At 42.4% G+C, this 19,965-nt stretch overlaps 1 protein-coding gene across 1 annotated transcript in view; it reads right to left on the reverse strand.

Annotated features, from left to right (window-relative positions):
• The window catches only part of gng7 (guanine nucleotide binding protein (G protein), gamma 7), a 173,539-nt gene extending 158,122 nt beyond the window's left edge, over nt 1-15,417 (reverse strand). Inside the window, exon 1 of the mRNA XM_060846087.1 lies at nt 15,368-15,417. The gene's annotated coding sequence lies outside the window, so the exon portion shown is untranslated. The remainder of the gene's footprint in view (nt 1-15,367) is intronic.
• Nucleotides 15,418-19,965: the final 4,548 nt, after the last annotated feature.

Here is a 19,965-nt window from a genome sequence, read left to right on the forward strand (position 1 = left end):
CCCAAAGCAGAGGGTGGAACGAGTTGTCATCAGAAGTGATTGAGGTGGATATATTAATAACATTTAAAAGGCATTTGAACAAATACATGGATCGGAAAGTTTTATAAGGATATGGGCCAAGTGCAGGGAATTGGGGCCTTCTCCATATGTAGGACTATGACTCTAAGACTTACCAAGTAAGCTCTCTCCTTTAAGTTCAGTCAAGCCAAGTGGCTGCAAGGAGGACTAAGAAAATGCTTCAAGAAAAAGGACATTTTTGAAATCCTTCTTTCCTCTTCTCCTGCACCCCACCACCCCCAAAAAGTGGAACACCCCCCCACCCCTGGCCATCTGCTCATGGAAAGCTTTTGCCTTAGAACAGCTAAATTGGAAGAGAAACATCTGCAATCACAGCATCTCCAACAGGCCCAGGTGAAGGCCAATATAAATATGCCTTGTATTCACCCATGCAAATTCTTCAAAACACCACGTGCTCCACCTGTGGCAGGGTGTCAGGATGCAGTACTGGACAGTTTAGTCACCATAGGACAACTCTGGAATGGAATAAAGTCACCCCTGGTCAAGGGATCGTCGAACATGGTATAAATATGTTCTGTAACATCAGTCTTGCACAGGAATCTCACACCAGGACTTTATTTTTTTCTTCTGTTCTTTACCCTAATCCTTCACAACAAACCTTTTACATAAACTTTTGCATTGTAGTGACACAGTTAAAGAAGCACTGGAGGGAGTTTTGCAGTAACATGTTCCAAAGTATTTCATGGAACATCAACAAATTAAATTTGACCAAGAACATTAGAGTACAGTTGCAAACATAACAGTCAGGCTTGGGCTGATAAGTGGCAAGCAATATTCCTGTAAGTGTCAAACAATGACCAGTTCCAAAAAAGGAACACCACTAGCTGGCTTGACTTTTAACACCATTAACATCAGTGAACCCCACACCAAAATCCTGGAGATCATTACTGACCAGAAACTTTACTGAACCAGCCACATAAAAGTTAGAAGATTAAAGGGCAATTGATCAAAGTCTTCAATATATTAACAGGAAAAGAAAGGGTAAAGATTAATTATTTCCATTGGTTGCAAAGTCCAGAATGTGTGTGTGTGGGGTGGTGGTGGTGGTGGGGGGGGGGGGGGGGGGGGGGGGGGGGTCATTGGGTATAATTCTCAGGCAAATTATTCAAGAGAAATGTTTGAAAGCACTACCACAAAAGGGCAGTAGAGGTTTGGAACTCCCAGCAACAACAGTAGTGGATGCTTAATTAGTTGTTAATTTTAAATCGGAGATATAGTTTTTTTTGTTCAAAAGGTCTTAAGGCATATGGGATTAGTGGTGTGCCTCAGGGATCGGTGTGGGGAATCACAATTATTTACAATGTTTATAGAGGATTTGGAGTTAGGGACCACGTGCAGGGTGTCAATGTCTACAGATGACACTAAGATGAGTGGCAGAGTAAAGCGTGCAGAGGACTGTGAAACTGTGTAGTTTTGGTCTCCCCTTAATTGAGAAAGGATGTTTTGGCACTGGAGGTGGTGCAGAGGACGTTCACTAGGTTGATTCCAGAGTGGAGGGGGGCTGGCTTATGAGGAGAGACTAAGATTGGGATTATATTCATTGGAATTCAGAAGAATGGGGGCGGATCTTATAGAAACGTATAAAATTAGGAAGGGAATCGATAAAATAGAATTAAATAGGATGTGTCCACTGGTATGGGGAGCTAGGACAAGAGAGCGCAGCCTCAAGATTAGAAGCAGCAGATTTTGGACTGAATTATGAAGGAACTTCTTCACCCAGAAGGTTGTGAATCTATGTAATTCCTTGCCCAGTAATTCAGTAAGCATTTTTAAAGCTAAGGTAGATTTTTTTAATATTAAAAAGAGGAATTAAGGCATGTGGGGAGACCGTGGGTAAATGGTTTTGAGTCCACAGAAGTATCAGACATGTGGTATAGTGGTTAGTACTGCTGCCTCACAGCGTCAGAGACCCAGGTTCAATCCCTGCCTCAGGCAATGTCTGTGTGGAGTTTGCACATTCCCCGGGTCTGCTTGGGTTTCCTCCCACAGTCCAAAGATGTGCGGGTTGGGTGAATTGGCCATGCTAAATTGCCCACAGTGTTAGGTGAAGGGGAAAATGTAGGGGAATGGATCTGGGTGGGTTGCTCTTCAGAGGGTCGGTGTGGACTTTTGGGCCGAAGGGCCTGTTTCCACACTAAGTAATCTAATCTTATTGAATGGCAGAGCATGCTCGAAAGGCAGGACAGCCTACTCCTGCTCCTAGTTCTTATGTTATGAAAGTTATGCCAGAGATCAACCATAATCTCACTGAAGGCTAGAATAGGCTTGACAAGCTATATGGCCCAACCCTGTTCCTATCGTCCTATTTTACCAGCACTCCAGTAAGGTTGTAGCTGATGGTACTATTGGGCAACTAAACTCTCAAAACAAAACCTGGATTGATAATTAAAACTTTAGTTAATGTGGTGTCCATTTCACTGAAAAGTCATAAGAGACTAGAGTCTGACAGAGCAGAAGTTTAATACACAAAAGAAAGAAACCAAATCCAGCTGTCTATAGAAGGTGGTTTGGAAGAGAAAATCTTAAATACAAATTCCCAAACTATTCAGTGATTCAAGTCCAGATAATATTTGATATAGAGAAATAATTTAAGCTAGACTTAATGGATTCTTCACAGTTCATAGGAGAGGAAAGGGGAGTCATCTTCCATGAATACTCCAAACACAGCTCAAGACTTTCAGCTTCTAATAACCTGCAGAATCCTAACAAAAATACTCCTGTTAAGGTGCACAAACTAAAATCGCAAGGTAATTTATTTTCTTAATTGCTCTGAAAAAACCTAGTGAAAAGAGACGATACTGCTTCTGACCCAAGTCAGGTCTCCTCCAAACCCTGCTGTAAAGAATCTACTTTTTAAAATGTCCACCCCCTCACAAAAAGCAAGCAACATATGCTATATTAAAATTCAAACTCAATAAAGTTTAATATATACACACACACACCCACAATCACAGATCTTTTACAAAACACTACCTTAAAACAAACATTCACTACCACTGAACTGTGTTTCAGTGCACTCCAAAAGATACACTAAAGCAGATTACCAAGCTTAGACAGCATTTCCTGTTATCATCTCAAAAAGCAGAAGTAGTACAAGTAGGAGAAAGTGAGGACTGCAGATGCTGGAGATCAGACTCAAGAGTGTGGGGTGCTGGAAAAGCACAGCAGGACAGGCAACAGAGGAGTAGGAGTCTCGACGTTTCAGGCATAAGCCTGATGAAGGGCTGATGACCGAAACGTCAATTCTCCTGCTCCTCAGATGCCACCTGACCTGCTGTGTTTTTCCAGCACCACACTCTTGACAAGTGGCACAAGTACTCAAGAACAATTCCACGTTAAACACTATCTATCTTGGAAATATACTGCCACACTTTCACAATTCAATGGCATTGTGGAAACAGCTTTGCTACATGGACTGCATCAATTCAAAGCAACAGCTCACACTACTTTAATTAAGGTGTACAATAAAATAGTGGCATTGAGAACAATGCAAATAACAAGAGGGAAAAATGGCCAAAAGCTTGGTCAAAGAGGAAAGTTAAGGACCATCTTAAATATTGAGCAGTTAGTGAGTTGAGAAGATTTGTACCTCAGGTTGAGGTTCTGGATGTAGGTTTGCTCACTGGGCTGGAAGATTCATTTGCACTCCTGAGAAAAAGAACAGGAAATGATGTCACCGCAGGAAATGCCATCACCAACCCAAATAAATAGAAAGCAGGCTATACCACCAGTGCTTCATCCAGGTCACTGAAGATGTTACCTAGTATAGTGACGAAATGTCTGAAAGTGAACCTTCCAGCTCAGCGAGCAAACCAACATCCAATATGGAGGGGCTAATGAAGGAATTCCATACATTAGCCAAACAGACAATAACTGCCACAGTGATGAACTGATGAAAAAAAAGGTTTCTTTACCCAAAAGGAAGGTTTCAAACAGAATATATTTCTACCTTCTCGTTTTGAGATTTTTAATTACTGTCAGCATTCAGCTCCACAATTTCAGCAAACATCGCTGCAGGTTTCAATTTATTTTAGATTGTCACTGCAACATGATTTTATGTAGATCATACAGAAGATTCACTAGTCAGCAAATGAATTAGATCTTGCACTAGTCATTACCCAATTTGGTAATCTTTGAACACAAGCATATAGTGAAATTCAGTACTAAAATCTAAGCCTTTACCTTTGAAATAGCTCCTGCAAACTAAAACTGGAAGAAATTCAGAAATAAAAACTTTCATTATACATGAATTACAAAATAGCATGCATCAGCCCAGTGTAGAAGCAACAGATAATGAAGTTTCAAAATATAGTTTAGTAGACAGGCTACAATTATGGCCTACTCCTGCTACTAATTCCTACATATCAACCTATGTATCAATACAAAAGGCCTACAAAAAGTGACTCAAAATAGTTTTTGGAACTTATTCCAGTTGCCAGCCTGGAATTGAGGCAGATTGTAAAAAAAAGTTTCACTCAACAGCAAGGTCAGAAGTTCAAGCCAAGTTACTGATAAGACAAAAAAAATACCAAGTAGTCTGCAACCACATTCACTGCCCTAAGTGTGCACTCTATGACTGGTTGCTCCATTAAACATTTGCCCCTAATTTACAGGAAAGCTGGAGAAGGTCATGACCTTGATCCACAATTCTGGCAGTTTTTACTTTATTTTCAGGAAAGGAAAATAACCTATGCCTACAATTCCCAGCCAAAAGCTAATACAAATGTTTTGTTTCCAAATTACACTAAAAACTTGGATTGATACTCACATGCAATAAAACAATAAATACTCAGTCCATGATAACTGTACAAAAACAAAATAATTTGTGATATTTTGATGCTTTTGTTTAAGTAGGTAGTAGAAAGGTTGCACTTTTAGCGCTGCAGGATAGAGACAGAAGTTGCAACTCCCATTGATAAATCATGCAGATTGGCAACAGTTGGAAACAGTATAAGGCTGTTACTTTACCCAGAGCGAATGTTGATATACCATCTAAACTTACAAGAAAAGTCACTTAGTCACTGCACTGAATGGCTGCCAATATGTTTAGAAAAATGCTGAAGTGCTAAAACTGAATGTTTTCGTTTGTTTAGATTTATTTTGGCTAGAGTATCTTTGAAGCTAAATCACAATAGTTTTTGAAGGAAACTTTAGGTACAACAGTCTCAAAACGTTTTGTATAAAGCTGAATTTAAGTTTAATGGCCCATAAGGCTGGGAAAGGAGTCAAGCTCCTTATACTCTGTCAGACATTTTTGAACAGAATTTTCTAATTTTGCAGATGTGAGAAAATTGGAAATAAAAACAAAATATATAAAGGCACAAGCAGCTCTGGCAGCAGAAAGAAAAAAGTTAACGTTTCTGTTTGTGTGACCTTTCATCAGCGTGGTTCTGAAAAATAATCAGGACCTCAAAACGTTCACTCTGCATCGCTCTTTGGGATGTTACCAGACGGATATTTACTGCATGTTCGGTTTTAATTATTTTTGAAAGTCAAAACTGCAGTGAATTCTAATCACTATTGTTGGTGATATTGTAAAAAAAAGGACAGAATAGGTTAAGATAATTAATTAGTTACAGAAAAGAAGAAGGTTTTAAATGCGTTGAAAAATGTGGTGCTAGAAAAACAGCAGGCCAGGCAGCATCAGAGGAGCAGGAGAATCAACATTTTGGGCATAAGCCCTTCTTCAGGAATGAGGTTGGTGTGCTAAGTGGGCTGAGATACAAGGTAGGGGGGAGGGGTGCTGGGAATACGATAGGTGGAAGGAGGTAAGAGGCTGGACAGCGGGTGGGGGCGGAGAGGTCGGGAAGATGATTGCAGGTCAAGGGGGTGGTGTTGAATCTGGAGATTGGGACTGAGATAAGGTGGGGCGGGGAGGAGGGGGGAAATAAGGAAGCTGGAGAAATCTGCATTCATCCCGTGTGGTTGGAAGATTCCTAGGCAGAAGATGAGACGCTCTTCCTCCAGGCAGTGTGGCCAGGGTCTGACAACGGAGGTGGCCAAGGACCGGCATGCCCTTGGTGGAGTGGGAGTTAAAATGTTCATCCACGGGCGTTGGGGTTGGTTGGTCCAGGTGTCCCAGAGTTGTTCCCTGAAACGTTCCGCAAGGAGGTGACCTGTCTCCCCAATGTAGAGGAGACCACATCAGGTGCAGCGGATACAGTAAATGATGTGAGTGGAGGTGCAGGTGAATTTGCAACGGATATGGAAGGATCCACTGGGGCCTTGGAGGGAGGTGAGGGGGGAGATGTGGGCGCAAGTTTTGCACTTCTTGCAGTTGCAGGGGGAAGATGCCAGGAGTAGAGGTTGGGTTGGTGGGGGGTGTGGACCAGACGAGGGAGTCGCAGAGGGAGTGGTCTCTCCGGAACGCTGATAGGGGTGGAGAGGGAAATATATCCCTGGTGGTGGGGTCTGTTTGGAGGTGGCGGAAATGACTGAGGATGATACGATGTATCCGGAGGTTGGTGGGGTGGAAGGTGAGGACCAGTGGGGTTCTGTCCTGGTGGCGATTGGAGAGGCGGGGTTCAAGGGCGGAGGTGCAGGAAGTGGAGGAGATGTGGTGGAGAACATAGTCAACCATGGAGGGGAAATTGTGGTCTTTGAAGGAGGCCATTTGGGTTGTTCGGTAGTGGAATTGGTCCTCCTGGGAGCAGATGCGGCGGAGGCGAAGGAATTGTGAATGTGGGATGGCGTTTTTACAGGGGGCAGGGTAGGAGGTGTAATCTAGGTAGCTGTGGGAGTGGGTCAGCTTGTAGTAAATGTCTGTGTTGAGTCAGTCACCCACCAGAGATAGAAATGGAAATGTCTAGGAAGGGGAGGGAATCGTCTGAGACGGTCCAGGTAAATTTGAGGTTGGGGTGGAAGGTGTTAGTAAAGTGGATTAACTGTTCAACCTCCTTGTGGGAGCACGAGGTAGCGCCAATACAATCAATGTTTTAAATGCACCAACTTAGAAGAAACCGACAAAATGGTATTTCTTGTAGCAAGTCTAAGACATATTGAACACCACATTAATGCCATTGATTTACTATGATTAAATAAATAATTGGATTTTAAACAGGTGCTACTATAGGTCAATACAAATCTACAAGATTAATTTACATAAAATCTGATATTTTCATGGGCTTTAACTACTGAAGACTGCAGAGATCCTACTGTATCATTTCAAAAGCTACAAACCATTAGAAAAGTTTCTTTACTAGTTATCTTGAAAATTTAACCAGAGCATTTCTACATATTACAACTAGAGAAGACAATCTTAAGAGTATGGGATTGGTATTAAACTGACACATTCAAAGACAAAAAAAGTGTAGCAAAGGCTCACAACCATTACTTCTACCTACATAACCCTGACAGACTCAACTGCTACTTAGCTTTGCCTGTTATAGAGTCAGAGTCATACAGCATGGAAAGAGACCCTTCGGTCCAACCCGTCCATGCCAACCAGATATCCCATCCCAATCTAGTCCCACCGTCCAGCACCCGGCCCATATCCCTCCAAACCCTTCCTATTCATATACCCATGCAAATGCCTCTTAGATGTTGCAATTGTACCAGCCTTCACCACATCATCTGGCAGCTCATTCCATACACATACCACCCTCTGCGTGAAAAAGTTGCCCCTTAGGTCTCTTTTATATCTTTCCCCCTCTCACCCTAAACCTATGCCCTCTAGTTCTGGACTCTGCGATCCCAGGGAAAAGACTTTGCCTATTTATCCTATCCATGCCCCTCATAATTATGTAAACCTCTAAGGCCACCCGTCAACCTCTGAAGCTCCAGGGAAAACAGCCCCAGCGTGTTCAGCCTCTCCCTGTAGCTCAGATCCTCCAACCCTGGCAACAACCTTGTAATTCTTTTCTGAACCCTTTCAAGTTTCACAACATCCTTCCAATAGGAAGGAGACCAGAACTACACACAATATTCCAACAGTGACCTAAACAATGTCCTGCACAGCCGCAACATGACCTTCCAACCCCTGTACTCAATACTCTGACCAATAAAGGAAAGCACACCAAACACCTTCTTCACTACCCCATCTACCTGCAACTCCACTTTCAAGGAGCTATGAACCTGCACTCCAAGGTCTCTCTGTTCAGCAATACTCCCTAGGACCTTATCATGAAGTGTGTACATCCTGCTAAGATTTGTTTTCCCAAAATGCAGCACCTCGCATTTATCGGAATTAAACTCCATCTGCCACTTCTCAGCCCATTGGCCCATGTGGTCCAGATCCTGTAGTAATCTGAGGTAACCCTCTTCGCTGTCCACTACACTTCCAATTTTGGTGTCACCTGCAAACTTACTAACTGTACCTCTTATACTCGCATCCAAATCATTTCTGTAAATAAAAAGTAGAGGACCCAGCACCAATCCTTGTGGCACTCCCTGGTCACAGGCCTCCAGTCTGAAAAACAACCCTCCACACCACCCTCTGTCTTCTACCTTTGAGCCAGTTCTGTATCCAAATGGCTATTTCTCCCTGTATTCCATGCGATCTAACCTTGCTAACCAGTCTCCCATGGAGAACCTTGTCGAACGTCTTACCGAAGTCCATATAGATCACATCTACTGCTCTGCCCTCAATCTTCTTTGTTACTTCTTCAAAAAGTTCAATCAAGTTTGAGAGACATGATTTCCCATGCACAAAGCCATGTTGACTATCCCGAATTAGTCCTTGCCTTTCCAAATACATGTACATTCTGTCCCTCAGGATTCCCTCCAACAACTTGCCCACCACCGAGGTCAGGCTCACTGGTCTATTGTTCCCTGGCTTGTCTTTACCGTCCATCTTAAACAGTGGCACCACATTTGCCAATCTCCAGTCTTCTGGCACCTCACCTGTGACTATCGATGATACAAAATATCTCATCAAGAATCCCAGCAATCACTTCTCTTCCTTCCCAGAGTGTTCTCGGGTACACCTGATCAGGTCCTGGGGATTTATCCACCTTTAACCATTTCAAGACATCCAGCACTTCCTCCTCTGTAATCTGGACATTTTGCAGAGAGTCACCATCTATTTCTCTACAGTCTACATCTTCCATATCCTTTTCCACAGTAAATACTGATGCAAAATATTCATTTAGTATCTCCCCCATTTTCTGTGGCTTCACACAAAGGGCGCCTTGCTGATCTTTGAGGGGCCCTATTCTCTCCCTAGTTACCCTTTTGTCAGAGTCATAGAGATGTACAACATGAAAACAGTAAAAACTCTTTCAATTCTCCTTAATTTTATTTGCCAAAGCTACCTCATGCCCCTGTTTTGCCCTCCTGATTTCCCACTGAAGTATACTCCAACTTCCTTTATACTCTAAGGATTCACTCGATCTATCCTGTCTTTACCTGACATATGCTTCCTTCTTTTTCTTAACCAAACCCTCAAATTCTTTAGTCATCCAGCATTCCCTATACCTACCAGCCTTCTTTTCACCCAGACAGGAATATACTTTCTCTGGATTCTTGTTATCAGATTTCTGAAGGCTTCCCATTTTCCAACCGTCCCTTTACCTGCGAACATCTGCCCCCAATCAGCTTTCAAAAGTTCTTGCCTAATACCGTAAAAATTGGCCTTTCTCCAATTTAGAACTCCAACGTTTAGATCTGGTATATCCTTTTCCCTCACGGTTTTAAAATGAATAGAATTATGGTCGCTGGCCCCAAAGTGCTCCCCCCCACTGACACCTCAGTCACCTGCCCTGCCTTATTTCCCAACATTAGGTCAAGTTTTGCACCTTCTCTAGTAGGTATATCCACATACTGAATCAGAAACTTGTCTTGTACAACACTTAAGAAATTCTTCAAAGTTTGTGCGAAGATTTGTAGCTCGGGTGCTCGTTGTTGTGGTTCTGTTCGCCGAGCTGGAAGTTTTTGTTGCAAACATTTCGTCCCCTGGCTAGGCGACATCATCCTGCGCTTCGCAGGAGGCTCCAAAGCACTGATGATGTCGCCTAGCCAGGGGACGAAACGTTTGCAACAAAAACTTCCAGCTCGGCGAACAGAACCACAACAACTTAAGAAATTCCTCTCTATCTAAACCCTTAACACTATGGCAGTCCCAGGATTTCGCTGCTCATTGGATGCTGCTTGAACTGCTGTGCTCTTCCAGCACCACTGATCCAGTTCCAGTCTACGTTTGGAAAGTTAAAATCCCCTACCATAGCTACCCTATTATTCTTACAGATAGCTGAGATCTCCTTACAAGTTTGTTTCTCAATTTCCCTCTGACTATTGTGGGGGTGGGGAAAGAGTCTATAACACAATCCCAATAAAAGGTGATCATCCCTTTCTTATTTCTCAATTTCCACCCAAATAACTTCCCTGGATGTATTTCCAGGAATACCCTCCCTCAGCACAGCTCTAATGCTATCCCTTATCAAAAATGCCACTCCCCCTCCTCTCTTGCCTCCCTTTTTTATCCTTCCTGTAGGATTTGTATCCTGGAAAATTAAGCTGCCAGTCCTGCCCAACCCAGAGCCATGTTTCCATAATTGCTATGACATCCCAGTCCCATGTTCCTAACCATGCCCTGAGTTCATCTGTCTTCTGTTAGGCCCCTTACATTGAAATAAGTGCAGTTTAATTTGTTAGTCCTACCTTGTCCCTGCCTGCCCTGACTGTTTGACTCACTTCTGTTCTCAACTATACCAGTCTCAGATTGATCTCTTTCCTCACTATCTCCCTGGGTCCCACCCTCCCACCTTACTAGTTTAAATCCTCCCAAGCAGTTCTAGCAAATTTCCCTGCCAGTATATTAGAACCCTTCCAATTTAGGTGCAATCCGTATTCTTGTACAGGTCACTTCTACCCCAAAACAGATTCATCTGCTCTACCCTCCTATTCCTGCCCTCACTAGCACTTAGCACTGGGAGAAATCCAGATATTACTATCCTTGAGGAACTCCTTTTTAAATGTCTGCCTAACTCGCTGTAATCTCCCTTCAGAGTCTCAACCTCTTCCCTTCCAATGTCATTGGTTCCAATGTGGATAATGACCTCCTGCTGGCCCCTGTCCCCCATGAGAACATTCTGTACCCTCTGAGACATCCTTGAACCTGGCACCAGGGAAACTGGCCACAGAAATGTCTGTCTGTACCTCTGACTACATAATCCCCAAACACAATTGATCTCTTGGAAGCTGATGTACCCCTCGTTGCATTAGAGCCAGTCTCAATACCAGAAACTTGGCTGTTCATGCTACGTTCCCCTGGGAATCCATCACCCCCTACATTTTTCAAAACAGCACACCTGTTTGAAATGGGTATATTCACAAAAGACTCCTGCCCTAGGTGCCTGCTTCTCTTACCCTTCCTTGAGTTAACCCATCTATGTGACTGTATCTGAGCTGCCAGAGGATGTGGTGGAGGCTGGTACAATTGCAACATTTAAGCAGCATTTGGTTGGGTATATGAATAGGAAGGGTTTGGAGGGATATGGGCCGGGTGCTGGCAGGTGGGATTGGATTGGATTGGGATATCTGGTCGGCATGGACAGGTTGGACTCAAGGGTCTGTTTCCATGTTGTACATCTCTATGACTTGATCCAGCAACACCTTGATTTAAAATTCTTACCCTTGGTTTCAAATCTTTTCTTTATCTTTAATCTCTTCCAGTCTCAATTTTCAATTATGTGGCCCAAAACTCTGGAATGCAGTACTTACACCACTATATTTTTCTGTTCCTCCTTAAAACTTGACCAAGTTTTGAGTCATCTGGCCTATTATCTCCTAGACTTTTTAATGCTCCGATAAAACATTAGAAACTTCTGCAGTCTTCATGAGCACCAGTCTTGCGTGACTGGAATACATGATCAACAAATTTACAACTATGTTGATGATTCAAGTAGATTTTTTAAAAAAAAATGTACATACATAATTTCATTACTACTCAATAACAGCAGCGCTGTTAATACAGGAATAGGATGAATCATGCCAATTTTACAATTCAACCCAAATTAAATAAAACTAATATTTCTTATTGAGACGTTTCTACAATTCAATTTATGAACACTCATCCACTCAATTTTCACACTATTGCTAGCTGATTTCCTATTACTGCCCACAAATATTTCAAAGCACAGGAAAGGTTACAGAAGCATTATGTAGGATTAGTGCAAGGAAATGGAAGTGAAATTAAAATATCAGTTGGAAAGCAGTTACCAGTCAAAGACGCCAGTTGGGATCTTCAGCTGTTGTCCTGGGAACAATAGCAAAGTTACTTAAGAACTCACTGATATGCAGGAATTCTTATTTGAAGATAGCTAAAACATCAAGAGAAAAGGTTAAACAAGTATTTAGCAAAAAATTTTTAAAATGGCTGTCTTTCCAGTGGGGATTCAACTGCCTCAGTGTTGAATTGCTATATTAGACAGTCTTCACCTACCAAGTAATCTGGAAAGCTACACATGATTTAAGTGTTTTATTTAAACAAAAAAAAAAGTCATTTACTTAATTAAAAAAAAAACAAAACAGGTAAGATCTGCATATCTTGCAACCATCAGCAAGAACTCTACATTATATTGCAAATCTTAATTTATTTTCAGTGTTCGGTAATGTAACAATTAAGTCACAATTGTTGCAATTTCACTATTCTTTGAAATAGTGATGTTCCTATCATTTTAGTTATAAATAATGCCAAGAATAGCTCATTAATCAATGTTCAGAGCAGAATAAGATCACTATTAAGTAAATCTTAAGAACAGATTAATATTACTTAAAGATTTAAGAAGTTACACATCTCACTCAATTATTCCACATAAAAGAGTTTTTTTGATAAAAAAGACAATGCCTTGCTTGAATATCAAGGGTAGCAGCAGCCCCATGACAAGTACAGAGATTAACCAGTACAAAGGAAAACAATTAATAACGTGCAGAACGCAAACTACAAGATGAAGATTAATTCATGTACCATTTAGCAAACGGCCACACAGACCTCCTTTCAATAAAGCTCCAAGATTACAGTTATGATGCAATATATCTACCTCCTCAGTTCTGAATGCAGAAACTTGAGCAGCTCATAATAGAAGTAGACCATTCAGCCCTCAAGCTTGAGCAATCATTCAATAGAATCGCAGCCTGTCGAACACGTCTTTAAAAAAAAATCCCTGAATGTGGAAAGAGGCCTTTCAGCCCAAAGAGTCCACTCCAACCCTCTGAAGAGCATCCAATACCCAGTACCCCATTCCCCTATCCTAGCATCCTGCATTTCCCATGGTGATCCACCTGATCTGTACACTCCTGTACACTATAGGCAATTTAGCATGGCCAATCCACCTAACCTCGACATCTTTAGACTATGCCAGGAAACCAAATGAAACCCACACAGACACACAATGGTAGAATCAAACCCAGCTTCCTGGCAGTGAGAGGCAGCAGTTCTATCCATTGAGTCACCCTATCATATCCACTTTCAAGTGATTTCTCCCATAATCCTCGATTCCACTAAACTCATTGGTTTCTAACCCAAGCTATTTCTCTTCACATGTTGGCAAGCTATTCCACCTCATCCACTGGTCATAAACACGCACTAATGCAGTTTGAATTCAATAATAACTTGCAATTAAGAATCTGCTACTGACCAAGAAACCATTGTCAATTGTCAGAAAGACCCATCTGATTCACTAAAGTCCTTCAGAGAAGAAAACCTGCCATCTTCGTCTGATCTGGCCTCCATGTGACTCCAAACATACAGCAATGTGGTTGACTCAACTGCCCTCAAAAGGCTTAGCAAGCCACTCAGTTCAAAGGCGACCAGGGACAGCCAATAAATGCTGGGCAGCTAGCCACATCCCTCAAGTGAATAAAAAAGATTTTTTAAAAAAAAACTTTCCAGCAGCAAGAAGGCACAAAAACAATCAGAAAAAGGCTGCTTCTATCAGCCCAGTGTCACAGTAGATAATTATTATATTCAACTATGCTAACAACCATCAATGTGTTATAAATCAAGCATCAAACTGGTTTTAGAGCTACACTGATAAAGCTTTTATGCACTTCCAAACATGTTACAACATTAAGGAATGCTGCATAAATGGCGCTAGTTGATCATCGGATGACCATTTAGGCACTGCTGCAGTTTTAACAAAAAGTGCATTAATTTCATTGTTTAATTTTTCTAGCTTAGTAAATGGCTCATTAATCTCTTCCATTCCATCATATTCAGGTCATCAGAAAATAAATTTGCTGCAGATCACAAGAGGGAACTCCTTGCACAAGACTGAGAACCCAGTGAAGTCTTTACCTTGTGTGCAAAGTCAATTCATCACATTTGGGAGCATCAAAAACATTATGGGCCTTTAAGACACTGTATTAAAATAAGAGTGACTTACTATTTATTTTGTCAAACGAGTCTCAGACAACAATTAAGGGCAATTCTATAACAAAGTCACACAGATAAGCAATAATATTCTAAGATACAACATTAGAATTTAGATTTACAACTCATAAATCAACATAATGTTTATTGAAATTAAGCCTAAGTTTGTTTCCACTTCTGTCATCAGTAATAATTGCCTGCGATCAAGTTTCCAATACACTACATAAGACTTCTTTTTTTAAAAAAAAATCAAACCCATAAAATGTTCAATCTTGATAGAACACTATGATAAACACATTGTAACCGTTAAGTCCCCTATTAACGAAAACACATTAATGCAGTAGCTGTTATATGTGATTTCTGCTTTGGCAAGACACGCTGACAACAAGCACTGCGATGCAAACACACTACCGACATGGAAGTGCAATTCTACGAAAAAAAGTACAGTGCCCACTGCAAATAAAATAACGCTGCACTCTGAACAAATATACCAATAAAATAATATTAAATAACAGACCCATGGCTTTCTTACTAGGTTTACCCGACTCTGCCTTCACACAAACGCACTCGAGTTGTATTTTTTTTTAAAAAGCATTGGCTATGTCAGAAAACACGAAGTTGCGGCGACCCCAGCAGCCATGATAGGTCCCGTACAACCCACCCCCCAATTCTGTAAATGGCGCCTTTTCTTCATCCCCCACCTCAACATTTCACACGGACTTTTCCTCAAGAGGGGAAATAATGCACAGTAATTTGAAATAACTAACGCCCAGGGTATCCTTCATGCCACACCCCCCCTCCCCTCTACGTCTCGGTCAATGGCCCTTTTTCATCCACTCCTTTCCTCGCTTTCTGTCACTAAAACCGCAACAGTATCCCGACTTTCGGGTCGACACTTATTAGCGACCATTCTTCCCTTCTCCCCCCCATCCATTCTAACCCCTCCCTCGCCAACTGCCACTTGCCCTCGCACACACTTACCCCTTGGGTTTAAAGGCCCGCACGAGACCCAACCAATCTTCCAACGCCTTCCCGCCCTGATAGACGTGCGGGAGAGCCAATCGGGGGCGCGATGCTGCTCGACAACTGACCAATGAGCGTTGCGCTAGGAGGCGGGATCTTTCGTCGGCGCCAGCAGGTTCGGCTGAGCCGGAGTGCATGACGTCACGACTAACGGATCTTGGACTGTTTCTTCTCGAACATCTTGATTGACGCGGCATTAGCCAATCAGAATGCAAACTGTGTTCTTGGTTGGTTTTGGCAAGAAAAGAATCAAAACTAAAGGTGAGGCTGGACTTAAATTGCTGCTCTAATAATGGCATTTTCCCAGCTCCTGAATGGCCTGGGCATTGACGAAAAAGTATTTTTTTATTCACTCATGGGACGCGGGTATCATAGGCGGGGCTAGCATTTATTGCCCATCCCCAACTGCTCTTGAGAAGGTCGTGTTGAACTGCTTTCTTGAACCATATCCATGTCAGGATAGTGACTGGATTGGAGGGGAACTTACAGGTGCTAATGTTCCCGTTGTATTTGCTGCCCTAGTCCTTCTAGCTGGAAGTTGATGGATTTGGAAAGTGCTGTCTGAGGAGCCTTGGTGAATTTCTGCAGTGCATCTTCTAGACACTGCTGCTACTGAGCATCTGTGGTGGAGCGATTGGATGATTTTTGTGAATGTCATGCCAATCAAATGGTTTATTTTGTCCTTGACAGTGTCCAACCTCTTCAGTGTTGTTGGACCTGCAAATACAAAGTATTGTAACATAGTGCTGTCTTCTGCCTTCTGGATGATGGAGAAAATGAGGACCGCAGATGCTGGAGATCAGAGTCAAGATTAGAGTGGTGCTGGAAAAGCACAGCAGTTCAGGCAGCATCTGAACAGCAAGGAAAATCACGTTTCGGGCTCTTCGTCAGGAATGAGGCAGGGACCCTCCGGGGTGGAGAGATAAATGGGAAGGAGGTGGGGCTGGGGAGAAGGTAGCTTAGAGTGCAATAGGTGGATGAAGATGATAGGTCAAAGCCCTGTGGACTTCACCAGTTTCCTCATTTCCCCTCCCCCCACCTTACCCGAATTCCAACCTGCCAGCTCAGCACCATCCTCATAACCTGTCCTACCTGCCAATCTTCCTTCCCACCTATCCGCTCCACCCTCCTCTCCGACCTATCATCTTCATCCACCTATTGCACTCTAAGCTACCTTCTCCCCAGCCCCACCTCCTTCCCATTTATCTCTCCACCCTGGTGGGTCCCTGCCTCATTCCTGATGAAGGGCTTTTGCTTGAAACATCAATTTTCCTGATCCTTGGATGTTGCCTGAACTGCTGTGCTTTTCCAGCACCCTTTTAGGTGGTGGACCGGCTTTGGGGAAAGTCAGTTAGTGAGTTTCTCACTGTAGTATTCCTGACGTCTCAGCAGTGATGAGATTGGTGTGAGGAGATTTCCAATGCCATGCAACCAAGTTTGGAATGGCAAGACAAGATTGTCCCCAGTAAGCAATGACAAAATCACAGAATTGTTACAGCACAGAAGCAGGTTATTTAGCTCGTTGTGCCTCTGTGAGCTCATTCATCAAGCATAATTGTAAGGTGAGTCTGAGAGTTTTTATGTTAAGGCTACATCTGACCAAGTGTGGAATCAAAGGATCCGAGCAAAACTAATTAATGGGAATCGGGGTAAACTCAACAGTGGAGTCATACTTGGGATATAGAAAAATGGTGGTGGTTGTTGGAGGTAAGTCATCTCAGCTCCAAGACATCTCTGTGGGAGTTCCTCAAGAATGTGTACTCGGCCTGACCACCTTCAGCTTGATTAATGACCATCATAAGATCAAAAGTGGGAAATTTGCCAATGATTAGTCCAAAACATTGCACATTTATGACTGTACAGTTATTAAATCAATCCATATTCAAGTGCTCGTTGATGCAACAAGATCTGGACAATATCCAGGCTTGGACTGACAAATGGCATATAACATTCATACCATACACATGCCAGGCAATGTCTGTCTCTGATAAAAGACAGTCTAACCATCTCCCTGTAACAATAAATGGTGTTACCGTCACTGAAACCCCCAATGTCAACATCTTAGGAGTTACCATTGACTAGAACCTCAACTGAACTCGCCATATAAATACAATAGCTACAATTTAAGGTCAGAAGCTGGAAATACTGCAGGGAGTAACTGACCTGAATCTTCAAACCCTGTCCACTATCTACAAGGCTCAAGTCAGAAGTGTTATAGATTGATCCCCACTTGTCTGATGAGTGCAGCTCCACCAACATTCAAGGACCTTGACACCATCCAAGACAAAGCAGCCTACTCAATTGCCATCACATCCACAACTATTCAAACCATCCATTGCTCTCACTCAGAACCGGCAGTGTGTACAATTTACAAGATGTACTGCAGAAATTCACCAAAGATCCTTAGACAGCACCTTACAAACCCACAACCATTTCCATCTCCCCTTCAAAGGACAAAGGCAGCAGATACACGGGAGTACCATTACCTGCAAGTTCCTCTCCAAGAATCCCTCAAGTGTGGAAGCAGGCCATTTAGTCCACACTGACCCTTCAAAGAACTATTCGCCACTATCTCTGTAACCTTGCATTCACAGACAGACAGCCAAACGTGGAATCAATCCCAACTCCCTGGTGCTGTGAGGCAGCAGTGCTAACCACTGAGCCACTGTGCTGTCCTGATTTTGAAATATATAATCATTCCTTCACTGTCATTGGATCAAAATCCAGGAATTCCCTCCCTTAAGGGTATTGTGGTCTGCAGCGTGCAAGAAGGCAGCTCTTCACCACCTTTTGAAGGGTAACTAAGGATAGGAAATAACTGCTGGCCAGTCAGTGACACCTCTGTCCTATGAGTGAATAAAAAAAATCCATACATTAATTTTAATCATTTGTATATTGAGATGTTGTGATGGCAGACTGCATTGCAGTTGTGCTGTAGGCCTTGCAGCAGTAAGATGTGGGTTTACACTTTTTATCCCTGTAGAATGTGTCACAGTCAGCAGGAGTATCTTTATGTGTGATCTTGATCAGAAGGTAGATGTATCCATCAGAGAAAATGTGATGAATATGAAGGAAAGCATTCCAGACCAAATGCTAGCTCTGAGCAGTAGATTCCAGAGTGCTATACATGCATATCCTTTTTAGCTTGATTTGTAAATGTCAACTCTCCTGATCTTCAGATGCTGCCTGACTTGCTGTGCTTCTCCAGCACCACACGTTTGACTCTGACTTTCCAGCATCTGCAGTCCTCGCTTTCTCCTTTGGAAACTATTAGTAGGGAGAAGGTAAATAACATCATTGAAAAATATAAAGATGTAAGAAGAAAGAACTTGCATTTATATAATACTGTTCATGCCTTGGGATGTACAAAATCACTTCACAATGTAGCCACCATATAACATAAGGAAATACAGCAGCCAATTAGCAACAAAATCCCACAAATGGCAACGAGATAAATGTGCCCATCAGTTGATTTTATGTTCGTTGAGGAATAAACTAGTCATCACAGAGTCATAGAGATGTACAGCATGGAAACAGACCCTTCGGTCCAACTTGTCCCTGCTGACCAGATATCCCAACCCAATCTATTTGAGATATTTTAAGGTATTTTTAGAATGTAGCTGAGCAGTTGATAATGGGGCCATCATGCTAGGTGCCATTTTGATTTTTAATCCAAAATGTCTCTGATGGATCTATCCAAAAAAGGAATGAACGATATTTTGGAGGAGTAGTATTTGGAAAAGTACAGGCTGCTGGTTAGACTCAGATGAATGGTCCTCAAAACATAATGGCTGTCTTTTGCCATTGTTATTCAATTAAATGTCAGAGAACTGTCAATTCTGACAAGCATTGTTTTGAAGCAGATGATCGGGGCTCTATGTTTTTAACCTCCTTCATTGAATGCTGTGGCCATGAAACTATTTTATATCATTTATAACTGCTTAATTGATACTCCTGTATCAGTTGTTTGATTTAATGTAACAAAACTGCTGTATCTCTATTGGCACAGTCAGCCTACCCAGGCTTATAGAATTGACTCTGATTTCAGTTGATCACTGATAGGGGAGCTACAATTGACTTCAGCACCTCAGGCTTAAGGAAACAAAAATGGTGATTAGATTACCTACAGTGTCGAAACAGGCCCTTTTGCCCAACAAGTCCACACCGACCCTCTGAAGAGTAACCCACCCAGACCCATTTCCCTCTGACTAATGTACCTAACACTATGGGCAATTTAGCATGACCAATTCACCTGACCTACACATCTTTGGACTGTGAGAAGAAACCGGAGCACCCAGAGGAAACCCACGTAGACACAGGGAGAACATGCAAACTCTACACAGACAGTCACCAGAGGCTGGAATTGAACCTGGGACCATGGTGCTGTGAGGCAACAATGCTAACCATTGAGCCACTGTGCCGCCCCAAGCATGTTGAGCAGTCTGCAGTAATTTCTGCCAGAATTTAAAACAAAATCTTTCTAAACAACCTGTTCAGAGATGTTATTATACACCTAAGTAGGTGAGACTTGAATCCAGCCCTCCTAGTCCAGTGAT

Source organism: Hemiscyllium ocellatum, chromosome 28 (assembly GCF_020745735.1).
Source record: "Hemiscyllium ocellatum isolate sHemOce1 chromosome 28, sHemOce1.pat.X.cur, whole genome shotgun sequence".
Lineage (NCBI taxonomy): Eukaryota > Metazoa > Chordata > Chondrichthyes > Orectolobiformes > Hemiscylliidae > Hemiscyllium > Hemiscyllium ocellatum.